Source organism: Sceloporus undulatus, chromosome 5, assembly GCF_019175285.1.
Source record: "Sceloporus undulatus isolate JIND9_A2432 ecotype Alabama chromosome 5, SceUnd_v1.1, whole genome shotgun sequence".
In the NCBI taxonomy this organism is placed as follows: Eukaryota; Metazoa; Chordata; class Lepidosauria; order Squamata; family Phrynosomatidae; genus Sceloporus; species Sceloporus undulatus.
In genome coordinates, this window is record NC_056526.1 from 135927885 (window position 1) to 135954913 (window position 27029).

Genomic DNA, 27029 nt, shown 5'->3' on the forward strand with positions numbered 1-27029 from the left:
ACTGGGAACTGTAGTTTATTGTGGCACCTTCTCACAGAGAAGGCTAAATGTCTAAAAAAACACCCGTACAATTCCCAGAATTTAATAGCATTGAGCCATGGCAGTTAAAGTGGTGTCAACTAGGATTATTTCTGCAGTGCAGATGGAGGCTGAGCCATGGCAGTGAAAGTGATGTCAAACTGAATTATTTCTGCAATGCAGAGTCAGCCTTGTTGGAAGTAAAGATATAAGCATAAAACCTCTATAGAATACATCCCATTCTATTTTTAACCAGTGACCTTTGAAGAAGAAAGTCTTTTGTATTCATAGGAAGGAAAACATACTATACTGTTTTTAATTCATAGAGCCATGAAACAAAACAAAAATAAAGCAATGAAAACCATGCTTACATTTATGAGAGCTATGTTAAGTGGTAATTTGAGTCTTATTCTCATTATACAATGACCCTGTATACTACCACTTTGGCTACAAGGTAGCTTATTGTGATGTGGTTGGAGAACTACTTGGTAAGACTCCGGTATGGTCTTACGGGTTGTACCTTTCTCCTTCCCCAAAATTCTACTCCAGTTTGGGACTATGGTCATTTCACCTCACCATTCAAGTCTGGATTTACTTCCAGGTGCTATAACTGCCACCGGTTTACTAATGGCTCACCTACTTGTCTATTCTTTGTATTTTTATTATTTGTATCTTGAGTGTCTAAGGTATTTTGAGTGTCTTCTGATAGAAAGGCAGGCTATAAATACTAGAAACAATGAATAAATAAGACAATTATACATCTGTGACAGATTTTTTAGTGAAGTATTTATTTTGGTACTGCATAGCACTGTAACTTATGGGAACATCTTGCTTCTCTTTTGATTTAGCAGTGTTGAGGAAAGAGGGGTGTAGCATCCTCTTATTTACACAAATAGAAACCTTCAAAACAACAAAGACAGATTTATTTTATTTCTAGAGAAACCAAGCTGTTCCCACCCACATCTCTCCCACAGATATAGTGCATTTTAACCCACTAGTTTAGCATTTCCTTAATTTGAGATATGATATATATTTTCCTTAAATCTGAGACATAAAATAAAAGAAAGCTGCAAACTCCAACTTAGAGGTTTTTCTTTTTCTTTTTAATATCCTTAAAGAAAACACTATTATACATATACACACAATTGACTGTTTTGATTAATTCCAACTTTCAGTTTACCTGCACTTGCCACTTCCAATTACTGGTTATCAACTTCTTTTCTTCAGCTGGAAATAGGAATGAATAGAGAAATATTCCTACATCAATAACTGGTTTGAATGCTTCTTTTATTTTCTGTTGAGGTACCTTTTCTTCCAGACTATCTATATATTAGTGCTAGGTTTGCCAGAGTAAATTGATCCACGTGCATTCCTCTTTGTGGCATGGACAGTATGGAAGAGACATAAAAAGACAGGTTAATTATATGGGAAAGGTGTTAATTATACAATTAACACATCATGTTTCTTAGGCAGAGGGGAAGAACCCATTAAATGGAGAACTCAATCAAAGACACTGCAGGGCCGTTCTGAAGCCTGCAGGCCCAGCTAACAGAGGCCACTTTCACCAATGTATGCTGCTACAGGTGTAAATTAAATTTCTTTCCTCATTTAATTAGTTATAATATCAGACGAAAAGCACTAATCTGCAATAATCCCATTGAACACAGTGAGGCTTACTTTTGAGGTGGAATGGCTGCTGAATTCATTTTAAAAAAATTAAAACTTTCCACATTTTGCAAATTTCCTCATAAAGGGAACAGAAAACAGATTTTAAAAGAAAATTGAATGTGTGGAAAAGCAAACAAACAAACAAACAAACAAACAAATTTGGTCATCCATCTAGAGGGCTGTGGGTGCTTAATTCTTACAAGTTCTTGCACCATTTTTTTTTTCCTCAGATGGGCACCGGATCTCTAAGAGCTACCTTCAAGCTTTATTAGATTTACTTGTAGCAGATTCCCCCCAGATTGAAACACAAGACATCTTACAAATTAAAATGATTACCATATAGTTTCAAGCATGCAAAAAGTCAACATTAAAACTGGATAGAAAGCACCTGTGATATAAAATTTGAATATGGAGAACCCAAAACTTTGCCTATTCTCATTAACTATGCCAAAGCTTGGGAACATCACTTATTGGACTGCCAGTCCCAGAATCCCCCTGCCCTCATGGCAGGTGACTAGTCTAGCCAGGGGACTCTGGGTGTTGCAGTCCACAAAAGTATGATTTCCAGACTCTGTGCAATATATTACTAAATGCTTGTAATGTCTTGTCATAGGCTTCTAATCCAGAATATGTAACCCATGAACAGCATACCTAGTAAAACTAAAGCTTATGTTGTTGTGTTTCTTCAAATCATTTCTGACTTATGGCAATCCTAAAATTAACAGAGTTTTCTGGGGTTGAGAGCAGATGACTCACCCAAAGTCACCCAGTGGGTTTCCATGGCCAAGCAGGGAATCGAACCCTGATCTCCAGGATTGATGCCACAGTGGGTCTTACAGCTAAAGCTTGTTGGAAGAAGTAAAAACGAAGAAAACAAGGAAGATTCTAACCATTAAGCGCTCATGGAAATATGGAAAGTAACTTTAACCTGCCAAGAATTGAAGATAAATAATTCTGTCAAATATTAAAATGAGGAAAACCAGGTTCTGAAATTTTAAAATAAAGGGAACACATTCATTTATTCATGGAAAGTAGATGTGGAAATATATTTTAGTATCTTTATTTATTTACTTACTTACACCTTGCTCTATATCCCAAAGGTTCAAGGCAAATAAATTAAACCAAAGTAAAACCATTCAGAACTATTTAACTATTTTAACCATGTACCAATACTGACTTGGGAAAAATCATTAGACCAAAATCCTTGGACCACTGAGGCTTTGGTAAAAATTGGCCACAATGGAACCTGAATAGATTGTATTTGAACTGTCAACTTGAACAGATTGTACTACAGATCTGTCTGTTTTTGAAAGGAAAAACAAAAATGTGTTTTTCTTTGTTTATTGTTGTCTGTAATAAGAGGTTTGATTTTCTTGAATTTGTTTTTTATATTGTCATATGCTGATTTAATTATGACATTTTATTTTTCTCTTTCATAATGTTTATAAAGTTTATATTTACAATGTTTACTTACTAGAGCATTTTACACACACTGGATTCTTTCACATGTGAGGCACACGTCATTAAAATGTGATTAAAACATGGTAATAATACGATCGGGGAGAAAATGATCACAACCCCACATGCTTCTCCTGTTTGTGTCCCGTGCATAACTGTAATGAACATGCCATTGGGTAATACACAATGGCACATCCATTACAGTTTACACATGGGACACGAATGGGAGAAGTGCACAGGGCTGTGATAATCTTCACATTTTAATCATGTTTTGATGGCATTTGCCTCCTCCATGTACCGTGTTACAGTACAATCCTTTACATGCTTACTTGTAAGCATTTCACTATATTAAATGGGGCTCGTTCCCTAGGAACTGTGTTTAGAACTGCAATCTTAAACCATTAGATTGATGACATTAAGTCCATGAAATAAATAAATGATGATGTTAGGAGTATACAAGGTTTATTTTAAACAAAACAAAACAAAACAAAACTGTACAATGTTGTTTTCTGTTGAGCTAATCATTTCTTTTTTATTTTTTCCCCCTCTTTCAAGTGCAGGCAATTACTTTGGTTCCCAGAACAGTTTAAAAGCTCCCATAGGATTACTTGTGTTACCTTTCCGTTCTAATAAATTTGTATCAGTTTTTCCCTCTTATGTGCTTAATTGTTTGGGATATTATTCAGAAATCAGAACCCAAATTTGATAAGGAAAAGCTGGAGTGTAGCCATTTGAAAATGACAAATGAGTGATAAGTTGTACCTAAAAATCATGGAGAAAAGCATTTCAGCTAACCAAATCCCCCAAAATATTCAAGAATAATGAAAGTCATAGCTGCTTTGCACAAAGAAATGCTATTTTGTGTGTAAAAGTCAGGATAGACTGCAATAAAATGAAGTAAAAAATCCATGGAAAAAACTGACCCGTAGAATCACTATGGACATAAATAGTAATAGCATATAAGGGACATGCAATTGTGGCACATTGTGAAGGGCATTTCCCCACCAACATCTCCAGGACTAGGTTCTTTTAATAAATGTATTTGTCCCCATGTTCTCTGGCTCCATTTTGATTTTTAAGGATAGCCATGCAAATCATGTTCTTCCTGTGAACATGGAGCTAAAACAGAAGAAGGTGGGAGTGTTTTCTGTTTGGGTGTGGTATCACCATCACTATCATCCTCACTACTACATAGAATAGGGTAGAATGTGGATGTTTTCAAAATTTGTTGCTCATGCTTACAAAGGGATAAGCCAGTCTTTTTTTTTTTTTTACTCTTGTATTCTAAGTAGACATGGATAAGATGTACTTGTGCATTATACTACCCTTCCCTGTTTCTTTCCCTATCAGCCAAAGGTCGGCCCTGAATATTATGCTGCTCCACAAGGCTGTAACCCTTGGCACCTCCAGATTGTCCCTTTTATGGACAAAAAAAAAAAAAAAAAAAAGTTTATACCCTCCTCTCAATAGCCAGTGTGATGTGATATATAATACTGCTTCATACTGAACTAACAGTGTGTAAGCAGTTTACAACTGTAAGCTAATTGCCCCCAACAAGCTGGGTACCATTGATATAGTGGTTTGAATCAGCATGGTTTAGTGGTTTGAGATTATGATTCTTTAGACAAGGGTTCAAATCCCTCACTCAGCCAAGGAAATCCACTGGGTGACTTTCGGCAAGTCACACTCTCTTAGCCTTAGAGCAAGGCAATTGCAAACCTTTGAAACAATCTTGTCAAGAAAACCCTTTGATAATTTCACCTTATGACTGACTTAAGTTGGAAATGGGTTGAAGGCATACAACAAACAACAACACTCCTACCATGCTGCTTAACATTATTTAAAAAATCCATTTTCCAAAATCAGACTTCTGATTTTATTGTGTTTTCTTTTGGGGACATCTTTGTGGCCACCTCCCTGAGTTTCCAGGGACATAAAACTGGTCACCAGCCCTGCTTCAGCTGCCTGTCCATATTCTAAGCAGAGTAGGCATGCAGAAGGTGGTTTGGGAAATGCTTCGTAGACTTGCTTTTTTGTGCAATGACCTATCTCTGAATAGAATGGGCAAGAGATCAAAATCCCAATTGCCCCCTCCCCAAACAAGCACATTTTACTCAGTAACAATTTCTTTGAGCAATTGTGTCATCTGAGAGAGAATACAGCTGTTATCAAAACAGTACTTTAAGTGCAATTTTTCAAGTTTCAGAAAATAACCTTCCGTGCGTTATTATTGGGTATTGTTGCTGGGAAATGTGGTTAGGTCTCAGCATACTGTTAGACTACTCTGTTCTTAATCAATCCTCAAAAACTGCAGCTAGTGCAAAATGTGGCAGGGAGATTGTCTGGAAAAAAATGTGTAGAAACCAGTCAGAAAGCAGTTGCGCTGGCTGCCAATACACTTCCCATCTGAATTCAAGGTTCTGATCATGACATTCAAAGCCCTAAAAGGCTTGGACCTCAACACAGCTGCCTGAAGTTTGAGATTTGCAGGAGCACTATCTTTATCATTGTTCTGGGTAATGCCCTTGGTGTTGGAAGTAAATCTCGTCTACAGTTATAGTTACAACCTAGTTATACAATACCCTTGGCATACAGATCCACTGGACACCAGTACTGGTATCATTTTGGAGTAAAAAAAAAACAAGGCTTTTTACTAAAACCTATTAGACTGACTGATTTTATACAAATTCATACGTGTGCATGGTTTTAATTTAAAAACAAGCAAACACTAATTTAACTGGATTTAAATTGCCATGTTTTAACATATTGAATTATCAATGTGATTTTAGACATTTTTGTGTTAAATTGTGTCAGTCTTCTCAGATTATTTTACTGTATGCTTTTTTGAGATCTTTTGATGTGAATGTATTTTGTGTGTTGTGTGCCTTCAAGTCATTTCTGACTTACAGAGACCTAAACTTCTCCACGGGGTGTGCTTGGCAATATTTATTTGGAGGATGCTTCCCACTGCTTTCCTCTGAGGCTGAGAGAGTGTGACATGCCAAGGACATCTAGATGGTTTCCATAGCTAATTGGGGATTCAAATCCTAGTCTCCAGAGTCATAGTCCAGTGCTCAAACCACTACACCACACTGGCTCTTACACATATTTTAGTAAATCAATACATTTTCAAACTTTTTTATCTTTCTTCTGTGTTTTTTTTGTTAAAGTCTTAAGCTATTTAGGTTTAACTTACTTTGTTCCAAATAATTTTTTTCTAAAAAGTCACAGGAAAGTACATACAGTATTCAGTTAATTTTGAAAAAACAACATCAAAGTAAATTACTTTTAAATATGCAACTGTAATGGAGGAAGACTTAGAGATAGAAATGTAATTTGTTACTTTCAAAATGTAAGCTCAGTTATCTCTTTTCATAATTCATATGACAAGGGCTACTAAACAAATCTCAGTTAGGCCTGAAGCAATAGGCCAAATAGAGTGGCTTCTGGCAACTTCGGGTGCATGGCATTTATATGACACATGCCCCCAAGCAGCTGGAAGTTGCTCTGAAGCTGCTCTGAGATGGCAAGAGCCAGCACAAAAAGGAGTAGAAAAACTTCTGCTCCTACTAGTGTCCTGTTTGGGACCACAGTGGCAGTCTGCTTCAGCTGTGGGCTGTTTGGTTGCCATGGTCCTGGGTTGACATACCCGTCTGCTTTACCCCTAGGACTTGCTGATCTCTTGGCAAAATTATAGGCACACTTATTTATGTTTAAACTGCTGAGCCCAGCAAAAACTACCACTGGTTAAGCATCCATAGACTTGTACTACCAGTGACCATCTACAGTGGTAATGATGATGCTAGTGAATGGTACAGCACAAGAGAAATGCTGGAAAGAACAGCTCACTGAATCCAAACAAACAGGCTTTGTTGGTGATGCTGTGCTGTTTGTGTTCCTTTGTGTTCACAAAATTGGGTTTCAAGTCCTGACATGAGCTTGTTGTCTTTGTGTCTTATACAATTATGATATCTCTTCCTATTGGTCTTCATAGTCTGCATAAGATTAAATTCCTCCAGTTCTGACATTTAACAGTCCAGTGTTTTCAATCTATGTTTTCTTACCTTCTAACTCCATCTCACAGATCAGTAGGAGAATTTCAAGCAACACAGATGCTATGACTCATTCTTGCATCAGCACCCTTATTACTCATCTTTAGTGCAAAGAAATTATGTCTTTTCCCCTTTATTTTTTTTATATAAATACCACCCTTTTTGACTGAATGAATAATTTTCTATATGATGTGTACACTCCTGCTTTATAATCCCACCACATTAGAACTTTAATTCCCCTGTCCACAAAACCTGTTATCTTCAAAGTCATCTGATTAATCTTGCATGCTCTGTCTTGCGTGAACCTATACTGGATTACATCCCTTTTGTCATTTACTTTTCTGTCTTTGATTGTTCTGTCCTTTAATTTTTTTTTCAAGTTAAACTTTGAAAAAACACACACATCCACATGGGAATTCAAATGGAAAAGCAAAGACATGGAAAAGAGAGTTAACTATCAATGACAGGCAAAAGTTCTCATCTAGTTTGTTATAGGCTGGTATTCTCAGATTATTTTGAATAAGAGCATCTGATTCTAAACAGTTCGCTCCTAGCTTTAATTTCAGAGTATGCACATTTATAGAATCTCATTCATGAATATAATTACACTGGACCTTAAGATTTGTTGGAACCTGATACATAATTTATTGATGATTTTGATGAAGTCTGAGTTGAATTAAGATGCTTTGCATCAGTTGTAGACTCTTGATGTATGCTTCAAACTACCAGAACCAAATCTGGATCTGATTGAGACTTTGTGTGAAGTTTGGCTGTTGGAAAAGCTGCCTACTGGCAAGGCAAGTAAAAACCAACCACACAACAGCATATCTTTGGTATCATATTGCAGAAATAGCTAGAGTGTGGGAGCTCTGGTGGCGCAGTGGTTAAATGCCTGTATTGCAGCCACTCACTCAAAACCACAAGGTTGCGAGTTCAAGACCAGCAAAAGGGCTCAAGCTTGACTCAGGCTTGCATCCTTCCAAGGTCACTAAAATGAGTACTCAGACTGTTGGGGGCAAATTAGCTTACAATTGTAAACCGCTTAAACACTGCTTAGGCATTATGAAGCGGTATATAAATGAAGCTTGTTTGAAAAGGAGGAAGATAAGCAGAGAATGACTGACAGATCCAACCTCTAATCCCATGGCCTTTTCCCACCCCCTTTTCTTTTAGCAAAAGCGGTCCAACCATTGTGTTAGGGGAAGGACTGTTAGTTTGAAAAGCACAAGGTTCCAGCCTACTTCCTCAGCCTAAGAGATGTAGAAGAAAAGTAGGAAAGTATCTTGTGACCAGCCTATACACATTTGTGAAGGTTTCATCAATAGATAAAACTGCGTGCATATGTGTATGTATGTGTGGTATGTTGGATTGGCTTATTCTTCCATGTCCCAACATGAAAGATGTCATCACTGAAAGAGGTAACCCTTAAGGGACAAGAAATATTTCACTACGCACAATGTTGATTACTTTGGTCTGCTTAATTTATCCTGACAGATAAGCTTGCTGCTGATTCAAAAGCTGTATAAAACCCTGCCTAAAGACAATGCCTGAAACATCATTGATAATAAAGTACAGAGGATGCCATGGGATGAGGTCAGATAAAAGTTAATGTTTTTGTCATATTCTTGTGATTTAATTTCATGTAGCTTGAACATGTATAGATATAGGCATAATGTTGATAATAGCTGCCTGGGTTATTTAATTAATGAGTTAAATTAGACGGTTCCACCATTTACATTTGCTATTTATTGTGATTAGTGTGTCAACTTTTAATGTCTATTTGTTATTCTAGTCTTCATGTAACTACAGAATACTAGTGAACAATGTTCCACTCTTTCTGAAAAGCAATATCTTACACTCCTAATAACCATATTGATTCCTGAACATCTCCAGATCCCTTGGATCCATTAATCTTCACAGAATTAATCCCTTTACCTGATATAATACCTCCACTGCAGTGGAATTTATCACAATATATATTGCATCCTTTATCTTATTAGAAACTCAGGTAAATTCCTTCACTGTATAATTAATACATTATCATTCTCACCTCCCTGGGTGATTCCAGAGAAACAAGAGGGAAGGTGATAATACAAGGTTGCATACTAATCATGATAGATTGCCCAGATTTCAAAAATTCCCATTATTTTATATTATTAAAGCAAATGTATATGCAGCATCTCTCTAGCATTCAGGTGTTACAAAATGAACTGTAGTGCGACTGATTCCTAGATTATTTGATAAGAATCATGTTAACTATATAAATTCACGATGCTGTGAAATGATCAAAGACCATTTCCTGCATTCTTTATGGATTTTGGATTTTTTGTACTGAAAACCATAGTCTGAATCCAGTTAACTGGCTCAGATAGAGTAGATCCATTACATCACTGAATTTTACATAACAATCACTGATTCAGAAAATTTAGTTAAGACTAACAATTAGATTTAATTCCATTTGGGTAAGTATTCTTTTATCAGTTTTAGAAGCTTTATTTTTGTGTAAATAATTCACTATGTAAATTGACTCTTTTTTTTAAAAAAAAAAGCACCCATATTATGATTTCTTTTTTATATCCCCTCAAAAAAAATGCCCTTATGCATTGCCTGTTTCTTCCAGAATAGATATTTGGTGATCTTGTACTTGAGAAATAGGGTAATAAACATCCATTTGTTATGATTTTTCATCTTTCTGATAAATATACATCTAGAGAGTACTGTTACAGAAAATTTAATCCAGTATGTACTTGTATAATCTGTCAAATATTGGGAAATTTACATTGGCCATCAGGTAGGGCAACAAAGAGTGATTAAATGTTGCTAATTCAATTCTAAGGAACACAGGAACAAAAGAGTACAGCCATCTGGAAAGGTTGAACAGTTGCAAACAAGAACAATTCCCCATAGCTGTTGGGAAATTTATAGGTGGCTTCTTCTGGACACCAGGAGATTGATTCAGTGTCTTCTGCTTAACCAATGCATGGTGTTTTTCTTTTTTCTCTTTGCCAGATTTTAAGGAGTAAGGATGGGTATCTTAAGTGTCTGTCAAGTCATGCTGAGGAGAGAACCCCTCAGCTGCTTCATTCATCAGCTTCTCAGATTCAGGAAGGAAGTCTTCTGGAGTGAGAGACTCCTCCTAATCCAACTTCACTGCATAGGATTCCTCAGATTCCATAGGGCGAGTAATGACAATGCTGTCTGGGGTTTTGGTCCTAAACAGGGAGAGACCCAGGTTTGGGATTACTACCTTTGACTTTACCAGGGGACTGGAAAATCCCACACTCAAAAAAGGATGATCCACAGGATATAAGAAACTTTTAATCTTTTTATATTTTATTCACATGAAAAAGTGTTGCCTGTATAGTAGTCTTTTACAGTTTCTCAGAATACAGACAGCTAGAATTTTCTGTCCTCAGTTCCATCACATGACTCCCAAATAAGCATTCTGTCTGTAATATCAGAAAACCTAAAAGAAGAACATGGTATTATTCTCTAGTAATATGATTGAAAATGTTTGCATTTTGCTGATATACACCCTCTTGATTCTAGAGATATAAAGGAGATTTCTCTGAATGTTTCTTTCTTAGTTATTTTTGAGAATGACCCTGGGGCAGGTCAGTACCAACAAAGAACTGTTTGGCTGGACTGTAACCAAGAGAATGATAAAATATTTCAAATGGATATGACTCAAGTGTGTGTAAAAATGTATCTTCACTGCTTCTGGCAACATTGTCACTGACCTCTGTGCATTAGTAAAGAAGGGTTACATGGGATATTTTCATGTTCCCATAAAATGCCTATCCTAATAGTTCAGACATTGTATTCCACATGGCAGTAGCAATAATAAAGAATTCTGATCCCTTAGTAGGAATGAAGCATTAAGGTTTTCTTGTAAGTTGCATTTTATTCTGCTGGGGTGGTAAATTTATAATATTGTTAAAATTATTATTTCCACTCAAATCATATATTTCCTATTTTAGTGATATTTCAGTCATATAGAAAAATCTTTGCTCTCAAGATATTAGACACCTCTTGTTTTGCTTATCAAAATTGCTATTATGTTGACTACAGAACTATGCAGATATGCTTGAAAAATTAGTCTTTCATGTCTGCATTTTATGTCTATAGATTTTTTGTGATAGACAAGAAAATCCTCTTGTTCCTTTGGGATGCACATGTTAATGGATTAAATGGTGAACTGGAGAAAGTTTTTCTTTGTGACTACAACATGAAGTCTGGACTCACCCAGCATGTCTAATAATTTTTCAGTCTCTGAGTAAACTAGTTCTGGTTTATTCTACATGAGATGTTTCCTTACTGTCTGTGTCAAATACTGGGAAATTTACAATGGTCATCAGGTAGGGCAACAACATTTTCTTGTGTCCCAATGCTGATATTAATTCTCACTGAATAAGAAAGGATTTCACAACTGCCTTTTTATATTTGAATATATAGAAATATTTCAGAAATAATTTATTAGGAATAGCTCATGCCCTTAGCCAGCTGGAAAAGACATTTCATTAGATTTTCTTTTGCTAATTTGTGTTCCAGTTTCTTTTGAAATAATAACAAAAAATTCACATCACTCATTTATTACAGAAATGTATTCTATGTTTAGAATCCAAGTTATGTTAACTTTCCAAAGTGGGGGTTAACAAGGAATTTATCTTGAAATATTTATTCCTAATCTGGCTAGGCATTAAGGCAGGAATAGACAACCTTGGAACCTTCAAGAACTCTGAGATTATAACTTGTATACATTATAGGTAGAAAAATCAAGATCAAGGAATAGTCAGCAAATTTACTAGGGAGTAAACTTAATTGAAGGATCCAGTGTGTTGTAATGGTTTGATAACTGGACTACAACTCTGGAGACCAGGGTTGGCTATGGAAATACACTACTTGGCCATGGAAATATACTGGGTGACCTTGGGCAGGTCATATTATTATTATTATTATTATTATTATTATTATTATTATTATTATTATCATCATCATCCCGCCTTTCCCTTTTGAGGATCTTGGCTCCAAGGAAAGCAAAGACAAATTCTCTTTAAACAAATCTTGCCCAGAAAACCCCATGATAGATTTGCCTTAGAGTTGCCATGAGTCAGAAACAACTTGAAGGCACAAACAATTGAAGCCAATTGACATTGCATCCTCATGTAGGACCTTACATCTGAGAAAACCTGCATAGGATCAGTGAATGAAATGTGGAAGGCAATAATACATATTAACCTTTATACCAGCAGTTGGATTTTCTAAATCAAAAATAGGCAAATATATCTTTGTATATAGTGACTGATACATTTTAAAGGTGACGAAAATGCCAGCAGATGATTCTAAAAGGAAAGAAACACTTCCAAGATATTTTAATATTTAAGATGCCAAAAGTTTTAGAAATAAGAAGTAAGAAAATCACAGTTGCAAGCATAAATGAAGTGTAGCTGATACAGTCTTAAAAAACAAAAGAAAACCCAACCTGACTATAAAAACCCAATGTCATTAGAGGTGTGACTCTGTGGTAAAGTGTATAATTCATGTGCTGTCAAGAAAAGGAAAGAAAGTTGCTTGTTCCTTCCACTGGCCAATTTATGTAGCTCAAAGGATTTCTTTGCTGTTGCTTTACTCTCTCTTTATTTCAAGCCTTGGGCTTACAACATTTTGAACAGTCATACCTCCGTTCAGGCATAATTTTCATGCCCTAAGACATACATCTGCAACTCCCACTGATAATAAAAGTAACAGGGCCAGATGCTGATCTGTGCTGTACAGGTCTCAGTCGGGAGTAGTTCTATTAACTTTTATGTACTTCATGAAATATTTACAACTTAGATTGAAATGAAAGTTACAGGTTTTTTGAGGATCCCAGGAGCTATGACTATATTTTGTGCTTCTTGTTTATCAGCATCTGGCAAAGATATGCTCGGAGAGTGGGGCAAGATGCTCCTTCACTAAATACTTACTTGGAGAAAATGTTGCTTTGAGACTTTCTGCTTACCTTATTTGCCAGTGAGTTGTAAATATTTGGCAACACGGTTGGTAAGTTTGCTTTGCATATCCACAATCCAAGTTCATACTTCTGCTGGAGATACTAGCCTGGGAGGCAAGCACATGAATAAGTTTGTTAGGAATACCATGAAAAATTGAAAGGGTGCACCTCTTCTGTGAACATACACAGGGATTTGTATAGTTTAACAGAATAATAAATTATTGTATAGATTGGCATAATCAGTAAATCAAATGAGTACAGTATAACGACATAGTAGACAGAAGCCAGACATGGACATGGGTCACAGTTGTAAACATGTCCAGGTTTTGGTAATATTACTTTGTAGGGTCTGAATGCTCTTGTTGTTATTATTTTTCCACTTGTTTATCAATGTATTCATTAGAAGAGCTCTAAAGCTAGGTAAAGAAAGGTAGCAAGGAAGCATATAGAAGCTGAGAGAGAGTGGACTAATCTTCTGTTTGAAGATTAATACAGTTGTTTGAAAATGTGCGTTGCTATATTTTACAACTGACAATGATCCACACCAGATGGTTATAAGAATTTATCATACCAGGAAGCTGTTAAAATACCCTATCGAAAGACTAGGAAGGAGATATCAGATTGTTTTCAAAAGTTAATAACTATGCATTTTAAAAATGCGGGAAAATGTATTCTGAAATCCTAAATAAATGAGCAAAGAAATAAACAAGCAAAGAAAAATAAAATCTTTCACACAGCATAATCCTTTGCAGTCTTAAGTACAAGTCCTACTGTTTTCAGTGGGATTTTCTCCCTTAAGTGTATTTATGCTTTTAGCTTCAAACTAGCAACAATTTCACCCAAGTTCAACTTTTACTGCCAGAAAGAATGTTCAGTTTTACAGGACAACTACTTTTTATTACTAGCATTTATACATTTTTAAGATACGTAAATCAGACAGTTGGGGAAATGGAGCCTTTTAGAACTTATTGAGCTGCAAATCCGATTAGACTTACCCAGCATAGCCAATAAAGGGGAACGCTGGAACGTGTAACCCCATGATATCTGGAAGGCTGCACTTTGCTTATCCCTACTTGTAAAGATTATTAGTTACCTTGCCTGCATTTCTTTTTCTTGGGTAGCAAGACTACCATTCATGGAGGTTAATCAGGCATTCACAAAGCCCACTTCCACACTTTATGTATTTTCACTGCAATGTACTGTTTCACATCTCTTTCGCCGACTTTTGGGACTCTAAACAAGCAATTAATAGGCAAGAGTCCAGTTATAAATTCTCTCTTTCATAATGCACAGTTTTGCTGGAATGCACTGATGCAATTTTTTTCAGTGCCAGTGAATATGGAGGAGCCATTGGCCCCCTGCAGGCATTGAAGTCCTACTTGATAACAACATGCCTAATGAAAGTTTGAGCACGAGTGCATGTGCCTCACCACACCTATCTCTGTTTTTATCTTCATCATGTTGAGAGCAGGAATGTAAAGAAATCCCACCACTGCTCAGATTCTACTTAAGATTGGACATGTTGAGACAGCACCTCCTGCCTTCTATAAAGATTGCACTTTCAATGCAAGACCAATAAGCTAAATGTTTTTACTCCACTGAGGTTTCTGAGTTTTGCCAAAAATATACTATAAGCTTTACTGCATGAACCCCATTGTTGCTGCTGTTGCTCTTGTCAGTGAATACAGAATTATACCTGTTTGTATTCACCACATCATTGCATGCCTTTACAGTCACATGACTAACACCATTGCACTCTCTTTCTGACCCCCTAATCCTCTGCCCTATGCCCTACCTAGCATGCCTTCTGGTTTATTTTATTTTATTTTTATTTTTACTTTTTTGTGCAAAACCAAAGCTCTGCTACTATGATTCAATTTGTTTTGCTTTATTAAAGAGAGAAGAACATGGAAAGATGGTAACCATGCTACTTGGGAATAGGGGGAGGGGGTGAGACACCACATGACTGCCAATAATACAACTGCCCCAGTTGTAATGTTTTGCCCCTGGGAATTAGTGGGATTGCAAGCTCATTGATGGGTTTCAGTGAAAAAGGGCACCCTACTCATGATTGGAGGACACAGCAGCTATGGGTCAGAGGCATTGTCGTGCAATAAGTATCTCTAAAGCTGCTTTTTTCCAGATGTAATCACGGTTTTAAAAACAGCATGAAGTTATCTCCTAAGTGTAAAACTCTTGCCTTTGTGCAAAACTTTCCCTGAAGTGACTAGAAGCGACTCTTGGTTTACTTCTAGTTTTGAAAATGACTTCCATCCATTTCTCTGAAGGTGTTTTGGGTTATTTTCTTTTGCTCCTGAGGGGCATGTGGGGCACAAAAATGGCCCCAGGGCTGCATGCATCCTATGGTCCACACTTGGCCCATTCCTGATCTCAGTCATCCTAGCCATGCTGACTGGGGTGTTCTGAGAGTTGTAGTCCAAAATGTTATTTCTCCTCTTGGCAGTTTTCCATGTGTAGACAAATATTAATGTGTGAAGCAATTTTTGCTCTCCCTGTGTTTGTCACAAGTACAAAACTTTCATATGGTGACTGCTGCCACTTGTTGAGTATGGTCCACCAGACCTCTCCTCATTATGAAGAGCATTCATTGCAGACAAATGATGGAATATTTATAAAGCTAAAGGAGAATGGGATGGGAAATACACTGAATTCATCAACTTTAGATTCTCTCTGTCTCTCAAATTATATATCTAAAAACTTTGGAGGATTTAGGGAAAATGGAAGGAATTTATTATTTCCATTTTCTTTCAGAACCAAAAGTTTGTTCTTGAAGGGAAAGTTAAGGAGCATGCTGGGTAACATGTCATAAGCAAGTTTGATTTGGCAGCATCCAGGGATGAAGTGAAAAGGGAATTCATTCCACATAGTTGTATAATTTGTTGTGGAAATTTTAAAAAACGACTATCCCCTATAGCATGTAATGTCACTGTAGCTTGGCAGATATTGTGACAGCTATGCCCAGGGTGCTCTTCCTTCAAGGTTTCAGAGAGAAGACACTGGGTTTTAATCAACCACCATATAATAAATGAATAATATTTTTCCTTATACCATTTTTTCTTTGCCATTCTTCTGGACCTATGTTAAAATCTCAGCTGTAGTACCAATACAGAATGTGAATCTGCTAAGGAACATCACAACTGGAATGAGAGCCTGCTCAGATATAAAGACAACAGGCTGACAAGAGTCATTAGGCAAGAATTCGAGAATCCCAGTAGTGATATGTATAAGACTGGGATATGGTACAGGAAGGGAAAGAAAAGACAAAACAGCTACAAGTAAGCTATGACCAGTAAATCCCTGTCTTCCACTCCTGTCATGCAGTTTTTCATTTCAAAGGACTTCTTCAACCAGTTTATCTTTTTCCTGCTGACCTCTTAGAGAACATCATGACATCACGCTGATCAGTAACAAACCAAATTGATGTCATTATTTATTGATTAATTCATAGAACTAATAGACTACGTAATACAAGAAATTCTCTAAACAATAAAAATAATATGTGGTACAATATAAAAACATTATAGCCTTGCTGGTCCCATGATCCTTTTATTAGGATTATCCAAAATGCTGCAAAAGCATGCAAGTTTTTGCATTTTTTGGAAGTCTGCATCAGGCTGGGTAGTACAGATGTAGGGGTTGGGGGAAAGAGATAAAAAAGGCAAAAGTTGCAGCTGTAGGATTGGCATTTAAACCAGTTTAAACCAGTTTCTGGAGACTGCAAACAGAATTAAATCATTGGTACATATGCAGGTATTTGTTTATACCTAGCAGCACATACAAAGAAACAATGGCCAATCTCTTTTTTCTGAAAAGACTAAGGACAGCTGAAATACAGAGATCTATCTTTTGCCTTGTGCAAAGCACACAGATACTTGGGATAGCATAGGACTGAGGAAATATGTCACTGTCAGCATATGAATTTCTTTTATTGCCCTCATACAAAATGTGGGAGAAGAAAGCACATAATCATACACATTGCCCAGGGAACAGGGACAGTGTTCCTTTTATTATTATGACGGTGGCTATTGGTTTCAATGCCCAACTGTACATACATGTCAAGGTTTGTTTTTTTTTAAGCTTTATTGCACATTCAAACATACACCTTTCACATACGAACATATAAACATACATACATCATTACAACATCATGACATAAATAATTACCATAAATACATAGACATTTACTCCTTCAAAACAACCTTACACCCCTCTTTACCCTATCTTCTAACTTCCCATCCTATCTTCCCTTCCATACAATTCCTTCCTTTCATTTTCCTTCTTCCTTCAAATATTTCACTCATCCTAACCCATTCTTCCTACGTCTCTCCTTACTTCTCCTCCTCTTCCATATCTCCACCTACTAGTTTCTACTCCGCTAACCTTCCTACATACTCTAACCTTCTACAACATACTAAAACCTTCTTTTTTCTATCCATTCATACGACTTCCTCCTCCCCCTTCTTGCTAGTTGTTTTATCTTGTGTAAAGTCTAGACTTTCATTTTATTTTCTCTTCGAGCCAGCACTTACTTCTTGGAAGCTTAAAACAAATTCAACTATTTTGTGGAAATTGTACAAATCAGATCCTGCTTGCTGAGACCTATTTAGTTTCAATTATTTCTCCCTCGCGATACCTAACTCCATTACAATTCATATATTTATGGATATCTGTTTTGTAGGTTTGTTATGTGTTCCCAATCTCTTTAAGATAATCAAGTACTTTTCCCCATGTTTGGTCTACTTCGTTTAATGTCTCTCCTCTTAAAATTAAAGTCAGCCTGTCCATTTCGACTGCTTCGTACAAACTCTCTAGCCATTCACTTCTTTCGGGAATTTTTTTCAGTCTTCCACCATCTTGCCAGAGATATCCTTGCTAGAGTAATTGCGTAAAAAAGAATTTTACCATATTTCTTCTCTAACACGTCATCCATTATATTCAACAGGTATAATTCTGGAAGTTTTTGTAATGTAATATTCAGCATTTCTGACAAAGTTTTATTTACCATATCCCAGAACTTCCCTATTTTTTCACATGACCACCAACAGTGGAAGAAGGTGCCCTGTTCTTTTTTACATTTCCAACAGATGGGAGAACTGTTCTTATATATTTTCGAAATTTTTTCAGGTGTTAGATACCAGCGCAGATATACTTTATAATAATTTTCTCGCATCCTTTGTGAAGCCGAATATTTGGGGACATTACGCCATGTTTTTACCCATTTTGCTAACTCCAAATTATGTCCTACATTTTTAGCCCATTTGACCATGACATCCTTAACCACCTCTGTTTCTAAATTCTCTTGTAATAACAAATTGTATAATTTTCCAATGGTGCCCTTTGAATATGATGTAATGATTTTAAAAACTTCGGGTTCATTGTTTTTATTTACAAATCCAATTTTTCTCTTATCCATTTGCCATGTTTCCATAATTTGCCTATAAGGAAACCAATGTATCTCATACCCTTCTTTGGCCAATTCCTCCATTGATTTTACCTTTGTCTTTTCTCCAGATGTTTTTAATAGTAATTTATATGTAAGCCAATTTTCATCTTGCAACATTTCTCTCCTTTGAAAGGCCTCCTGAGGGGAGACCCAGTTAGGTAATTTTATCATTAATCTTTTCTTATACCTTTTCCAGACATCTAAAAGTGACTTCCTAATACAATGACAGTTAAAAATTTTATTCACACTTTCTTTTTCGTACGCAAGTAAGCATGCCATCCATATCTTAGGCCTTCGCCTTCAAGTGTTAATAATTTGCAGTCTTTCAATGTTATCCATTCCCTTATCCATGTAAGGCAACATGCATCGTAATAAAGTTCTAAATTTGGGATCCCTAACCCCCCTCTCTGTTTTGTATCTTGTAAAATTTTAAGTCGGGTGCGTGGTTTCTTCCCTTCCCATAAAAAAGATGATATTTTTCTATTCCAATTCCTGAATGTTTTCCTTGAAATTGAGATGGGTATCATTTGATATAGGAACATTATTTTAGGTAATATTGTCATTTTAATTGCTGAGATCTTTCCTAAAAATGATAATTTTAATCAGCTCCATCTGCGAAGTGTTTTCTTTATTTCTTCCCAAAGAACTTTGTAATTTCTTTCGAATAAGTTTATGTTTTTATTAGACAAGTGGATACCTAACTGTTATTTGCATCAAGATGGGATGATCATATGTATTGAGATATCAGATGTCTTCTATCCACACTGCATTGCTTTTTCTGGGATATGACTTGGGATATACACTTGAAGATGTGCCATCTTATAAATTCTGCTTCAAAGCTTAGGTATGCACAGTACAGCTAGAGTTCTACTGACAGTCCCACTAGAGTAGGTCCATTGAATTAATTGCCAAGGAATTGCAGCAAGAAATAGGGCAAGATTAATGAACATCAATACGATCACAAAAAAATTAGTAGTGCAAGAAGAAAGGTGATTTTGGTACAGTGACCAGTTCCATCATTGTTCTACACTATGGTTCTAACAAGTAGCTTCATTAATAAAATTTAAAAAGAGGATTCCAGTGGTATTAGAAAAATATGAAAAAGTTGGTCAGCAGAAGTAAACATGGGTGGACTTGGCACTGAAGAGAATCAAACATGATAGCAGGAACAATTTAAATATTGCTTGGAGTTTTCAGATTCTGATTTCTAGAAGGGTAAGTGTGGTATACAATGAATAGTGATAATGTAACTTAGTACAAATTTTGGAATTATAAAATGGAACCCAAAAGAATGTGCCTATGGGGCAACATAGAAAATGATGATCTTATTAAGTTAGACAGAATCACTCTATAAAGACTAGTTTACATTTTTCTTTATTCAAAGTGGCAGATTATTTTTTTAAAAATATCAGTTACTCTCAAAGCTTGCTAAAACATATGGCCACAATCCAATGAAGATGTACAGAATGATCCTATGCATATTTACGCAGGACCAAGTGCCACTTTGTTCAGTGGGACTTCCTTCCAGTTCAGTAAGCATAGATCTGTGGCTACAGGAATGTGAAAACCCAGTGAAGCCAATAGGTGCAAATATTCATCTATTGTAATCCACAAACACCGTAGACAACTTCAACAGGAAAGAAGAAACCCTTAAAATAAACAGTTTGGATACCAGTCCTGAAAAACACCAAAATCAAGACCATGAAAGTGCAAATGAAAACCACCCAGAATTAGGGGGTTTCCCAGCAGACTTATTAAATAGACAGCCTGAGGCTTCAAAATTCAACAACTGACCAACACAGAGATTAACATGTAAATCACTTCCTATCATCCAAGGGTCACACAGTATATATACCCCACTCACTTTCATGCCAGCATTCTTTGAAGATGCCAGCCACAGATGCTGGTGAAACATCAGGAATAAACTCTTCCAGAACACACCCACATAGCCCGAAAAACCCACAAAAAAACTATTCGGTGTTTTCCTTGGCTTGTAGCCCTTGTCTATAGAAACATGTCTATCTATAACTGTCTGGTAGTTATTTGTTATATCTGATGGTTTTCCTTCTTTATATACTTGCAAACACACACACACGCAATAAAATATGAAAATGTTTAACACAATTGTTCTTTGAAAAAAGCGAAAGATTTATACGATCTGAAGAGAAACCAGAGAAAAATGCAATTGCTCCCAAATTACACTCATTCTGACTAAATGAAATTACATTTCCTTTGTAACAATAACTATGTAGCATATAGCACTCCTCCTTTCCTCCCCCTGTATATCTCTATGAATAATACATTCCCGAATTGATTAGTAAGTACTGTGGTCATGCTACACAAGCTCTGACAATCACTGATAATTAGTCCAGTGGCTGTAGGCACCTGAATGTATATTCAGAACATTTCTGAAGATACCACTGGAATTGGATCCCAGTGCGACAGTCACATTGACTGCTGGTGTTTAGAGCTGTTTTGAGAACAATGTAAAATGGTATTGTCTGAGTAAAATGATTAAGTAGTTTTTCATGTCCAGGATGTTCATGCATGACTATCCCATCCATATGTATAAGTATAATACATTTCCTGCTGTCATTTTCATACATTATTGAACTGAACAAAACTCAATAAAAGACAGGCTCCATGGTTCACTTGTCAACATCAACTATGCTTTGCACAAGCTCCTCTTGCTAATTTGGTTGAATGTAATCCTTCATTTCTCAAGTCAAACCATTTCTTATTATCTTATTGAATGGGCCACATTATTTATAGACATATATAAGCTGTTATTCTGAAGGAAAAAAAGCATCATTTTTTAAAAACTAAGATTAGTGCAGGTGCTTCTCACTTGAAATTGTGTTTGTACTAATAAATTCAAGAATATCTTGTAAACATAATAATAACATTGTCCATTCAGGTTTTTCCATCTTCAGCATAAGGTGTTCTTGGGGGCTCTGCCCAAACCCAAATTATTCTGTGAAAAATTTAATCACCTGAAACATGCACACTTTTTAGTGATTTGGCATGCATGCGGTATATATAGCATATTGTTCTGCAAGATATTGTGATGGATATCAGCTTGGATAACTTTAAAGAAGAGTAACATAATACATAGATGATGATTACTACTAGTCAGGGTACACATATATCACTTCCAGTATCAGGGGCAGTATACATCTGAACACCACTGAGCTGGGAAGCATGGGACAAGTTCAGTTGTGGTCATGGCCTATTAGCAGGCACTTTCATAGACTGGTGGTTGGTCATTGGGTAAACAAAATGCTGAACTACAATAGGCCATTGGTATGATTCAGCATGGCTCTTCATATGTTCTTATGAAACAGGTATAAACTATATGTTCATAATAATTTATGTCCTGTCCATATATATAGCAATGCTGTGCACACCCTGACTGGTCTTCATGATGACATCATGTAGACACAAATCTTATTCACTGCAAAATGTACGAAAAAAATGTGTCCATTCATTTTTATCTCTTTCTTACACTTACACGCACACACACAGTTTGATAGAGAGTATCATTCTAGGAGTGATTTGACTTCATTCTTTGAGCTAAATTGGAAGAGATTGATGAACAACATCCTAGCAGGTCTCAATACCATGTCATAATCCTTGGAGTTCATTTAGCTTTATTTCTCACCTGGTTGATTCAGCAGAATCAAAGCCATATCTCTTATCCAGTGTTTACATCTTTATTTGGAGAATGACCCCAATTTAGTTTAATATTCATTTGGAGGCTTCTCAAATTACTTCTGAACTTAAGTATTCCTATGTGTGTATACTCATTAAAAGGAATGTTCTATTTAGTGCATTGATTACTTTCACTTATAAAGAAGTCATTTTATTTACATGTATTTAATTCAAAATTATTCTGTGGTGCAGCTTGAGGCCAGCCAGCATATTTAACTAAGGTTATCCCTAATCGGTATAAGTTTGTAAACTGTATGTTTTGCTTTTTCAAAAATCCCTCCACTTTTTACTTAAGATGGAAAAAGTAGAAAATAAAAGGTTGCCTTGGTTCTGTTGATCTGTTTCATTTGATACCTTCAAAAATACAACAGTGTGTAAAAGAAGGATGTAGTTCAGTGGTACAGCACATGCTTTGCATGAAATTAGTGGGATCTCTAGGTAAATCTGGGGAAGTGATTGCTGGTGCAGCCATCACAGCATATGAGGAGCTGGAACAATGCTCTGTATAAGATAGCTTCTTAGGTTTCTTCCACATCTAGAACTTCTGTGTGTGGAAATTCTGCTTCCCTTCTTTTGGATTCTGCCGTACAGAAGCTATGAGAGAGTTTGCTCATCTTCTCTTGCATCTTATGCAACTCTCTGCTGTTATGTTCCAAACAGCTCCATTTACTTCCACTTTTTACCCAGGCTTATTCAGATAGTGCACAGATGTAGTATGAACCAAATGCTTCATCATCTTCAGTACAAATCCAGTCATTTTAGATGTGCCTACATATAGAGAAACCCAGTGTGGTTTAGTGTTAAGAGATTTTGACTAGGACTTGGGAGATCTACTTTTCCATGAAACTCAGTGGGTGACACTTGTCCAATCCACGAACATCTGAACATTTCATGAGCATATCCAAACTGGCAATATATATCTTCAGAGTGAAAATTATGGCACTGATATATCACACCATCTGGAATTGGTTTTTCTACTGATATAACCACCAGCCTAGGCACTTCATTATTAATCACCTAAAGAATTATTTTGGATTAGAGAAGTAGCCCACAAAGGAAAGGCTTCAGATTGAAGTTTCCTATCATTTAGTCTTTAGTCTGAGAAATCATAACTTCTGATGTGAAGATCCAAATTATCAGTCCAGGGAAATAAAAATGTTGGTGAAGCTGCTCATATAGCTCCTGTTGTTGTCACTTCTAACATATCAAAAATGTATTTTTTCACTGATGAGGGTGAGACCTTCCTGTTATTTTGTAATCTGCATCTAGAAGTTAGAAGCACTATATAGTGCAGGAAGACTGGAGAATAGGCCAGGGCCATACATGACTGTGTGTATGCCTAGTATCTGAGAAAGTCAGCAAGCAAAAGCCTGAATTTCATTTGTTGTTCAAATTAGTACATAACATTGAATTAGCTATTGGCGGGATACAAACCGCCTGCGGCGGTCCCCCGCCGGCGCCATTTGCTCCGCGCAGGAGCTGCAGCAGCCAAGCCGCGCGGCTCCCGCGTGGAGAAAAAAAGAAGCTCCATTTCGGAGCTTCTTTCCACAGTGCACTGATGACGTCACGAAGCGCCAAGGGCGCATTCGTGACGTCATTAGGGCCGCACGACGTTCGGACGCTCAGTGTCCGATACGTCAATATGGTGCCGGCCATGTAGAAGGGCTGGCGCCATATTGTACGGACACAGTCCGTACTAGACTCAGGGGCGTCTAGAAGAGACGCCCCTTTTTTAAAATGGGACGTCCTCCGGACGTCCCAACTGCCGGTATGTAATCGGCCGTTGAATGATGTGAGTCAACACTTATGTATATTCAATTGATTGACATTCCGTTGATTTACATTGATTTACTCTAGTCAGGGCTACCAATAGGACTAACCCAAGCATTTACATAGGACCTAACCTGTGAGAAATGGAGGCAGTTGTCCAATGCAGATACAGATGGCACAAAGAGAAATGCATTACGACAGAATATTTCCTACTCTTTCTTACAGCATCTTAGTCTGTTGCTCTGCAAGAACAAAAATCTGAGACAATGGCAGGTTTCAGTTGGCCTGAGAAATCTATGAGGAAACTCAGTGAAATATGCTTTAATTCTACCATGGAAACCAGATATGGTTCACTGACTTCCTACAAATATGTTTCATCAGAATAAAATCATTCTGTTTCATAATTATATTATTCACCACTGGGAAAAAAGCAAATCAATGTCCAATGCACTTCTTCATCTGCCATAGTTGTCCCAGCTGAGCACAAATGTGTGAGTTTCATTTTGACACCTGTCAATGATTTTTTTAGTATTTTCAAGCAGTTTTTCTTGTATATATTCTTGCTGTCAGGAGGGGAGAGGGAATCATCTTTATTTTCCCCTTCTCCACACTTTACTTGCAATTTTGATTGTAAAAACTCTGTCTATTCTAATAGGGATACAACTCACCTCACCTCCAGGCAAGTCAGGTGGGGATGCTGGCAGTTGACATCCAATACTTCTGCAGAGTTCCAGGTTCATGATCCCACTATGCAAGAAACAATTTCCATGACTGATTATTATGGTTTAATAGCAGGCCTGCCATTCATGAAAAAGAACATCATACAAATATAGCAGTTAGATATCATTTTACTTGCCATGGTTCTACCTATGAAATCTGTTATTTGTAGTTTTATTAGATACTCAGAATTCTCTCCCAGAGAGCTTAAGTCCTGTAGTTCAGCAGAATACCAAGCTATAAATCCCAGATTCCATAGGATGGAACTATGGCAGTTCATGTGGAATCAAACAGGTATAATTGTGTGTGGTGTGGTTACAGCTGATCTTTCTTTCTAGCAAAAGTCATAATAATGAAAGCTTCTGAGGCCCTGTACAGACCAGTACTTTGTGCCAGCCTATGGGTGGAGTCAGGGCGCAGCATCCTGATATTGGATGCCCTGACTCCACCCCCAGGGTGTTATAATGCTGTGACCGTTCCAGATGGCACGTGGCATCATGGCATGACTCCAGTGCTGCATCCAGATGATGCAGCGCCAAAGGGACACCATACAGCCACACTGCCGCAGCTATGATGCCCTTTGAAGGGCACAAAAAGGAGCCACTTTTGGCACCCTCCAGAGGCCAGATCGGGGCTGCAGCATGACATTGCTGCAGCCTTGATCCGGACAGAAAAGAGTGCCCTTAAGCTAACAAAGAAGGACCTTTCCCCTCTAGAATATTAATAGAATGATCCTGTTGAGTTTTCCCTGCATCTCTATTCATAAAATATCAAATATATAAACCACCTTATTTGTCAAGTATTTCCAGAAAAAATAGATTTAGGTTTTTCTTAGCAGTCTGTGGAAATACTTCCTTTAAAGGAGCTTTTAAAATGCCAGTGTAAAATGGCATATTTGTCATCTGTCTTCTGCTGTTGTCACAATGTGTACTTAAAATAATAATAAAAAATCTTTAGTAGCAACTGAATCCAATCATCTTCTTGCTTGTTTTGTTTCTTCTTGTCAACAAACAAACCCCCTTTCACTTTTGTGATTATATTTTCCTGTCTGAAAAGCCCACCAACAAAAGCTTCATAGTTCTTATCTCTGGTAATCAAAACTCTCTTCATTATCAAAGTATATTGAAGTTTGGATAAAGCATCAGGATCAGTAATTATTCCTGATCATGGGCCATACTGGTTAGGGATTATGGGATTTGTCCCCTTACACTATGGGGGAAGGGGCAAGGCTGGGAACCAGTGTTTTACAAGACTCACAATACCAAAAGGACACATTAATTTAAGTGTGGCCGTCCCACAGATTCATATAAATGCATTGATCTCGCAAGCTCCTTTCACACCACTGTAATGCCCTGTTTATTTGATAGGTTACTAACCAGAACACTGTCTGAATGAAAAGATGACACAGAGTAAAAAAAAGAAAAGAAAGAAAAAAAGTGTGAATGATTTCAAAAGTTTCATGCAAAGTGCCATCTTTTTGTTCAGTCTGAACTGCATACTCTAGAAGTCATTTGTGGTGTCTCTATGTACTTATAATGCAGCACTGTACAAGGTATTAATACTTATATTTGTGGTTATATGGTAATATGGGTTCTGTATTGCAACACTTTCTGCACTTATATTTGTAAAAAGAGCAGACTATATTCCAAATAAATAGTTTCTGATAATAATTTAATCACATAAAGTGCATCATTGAAAAGCCATCCATTAAAAAGCAGGGGGCTGTACACTGTTATAGCAATATGATTGCACTTTAACTGGCATGGAAACATTCTATGGAATATTGGTATTTGTATTTTAGGGAGGAGTGTTAAGAATTCTTAGTCAGAAAGCTCTAGTGCAGTGGTTCCCAACCTTCCTAATGCCGTGATCCTTTAATACAGTTCCTCAACTTGTGGTGACCCAAACCCATAAAATTATTTTTGTTGCTATTTCATAACTGTAATTAAATAGGTGTTTTCCAATGGTCTTAGGTGACCCCCATGAAACGGTCATTCAACCCCCAAGGGGGTCCCGACCCACAGGTTGGGAACCACTGCTCTAGTGCCTCAGGTAACCATAAGATGTCATGGCAATAAGAGTGGAATCATAGAGCTATGATCATATCATGGATAAGGGCCCATACATAGAGGCTTGTCCAGTTTGTTTCTCACTCTCAGAGCATCTTATTAAAGCTCTT

General features: G+C 36.9%; 1 long non-coding RNA gene across 1 annotated transcript; it reads right to left on the minus strand.

Annotated features, from left to right (window-relative positions):
* Positions 1-800: 800 nt before the first annotated feature.
* LOC121930687 lies at positions 801-13295 on the minus strand. Its single transcript, XR_006103994.1, has 3 exons — positions 13198-13295; positions 1199-1245; positions 801-918 (listed from the first exon to the last, which is right to left on the minus strand). It is a non-coding gene; the product is annotated as an uncharacterized LOC121930687 (long non-coding RNA).
* Positions 13296-27029: the final 13734 nt, after the last annotated feature.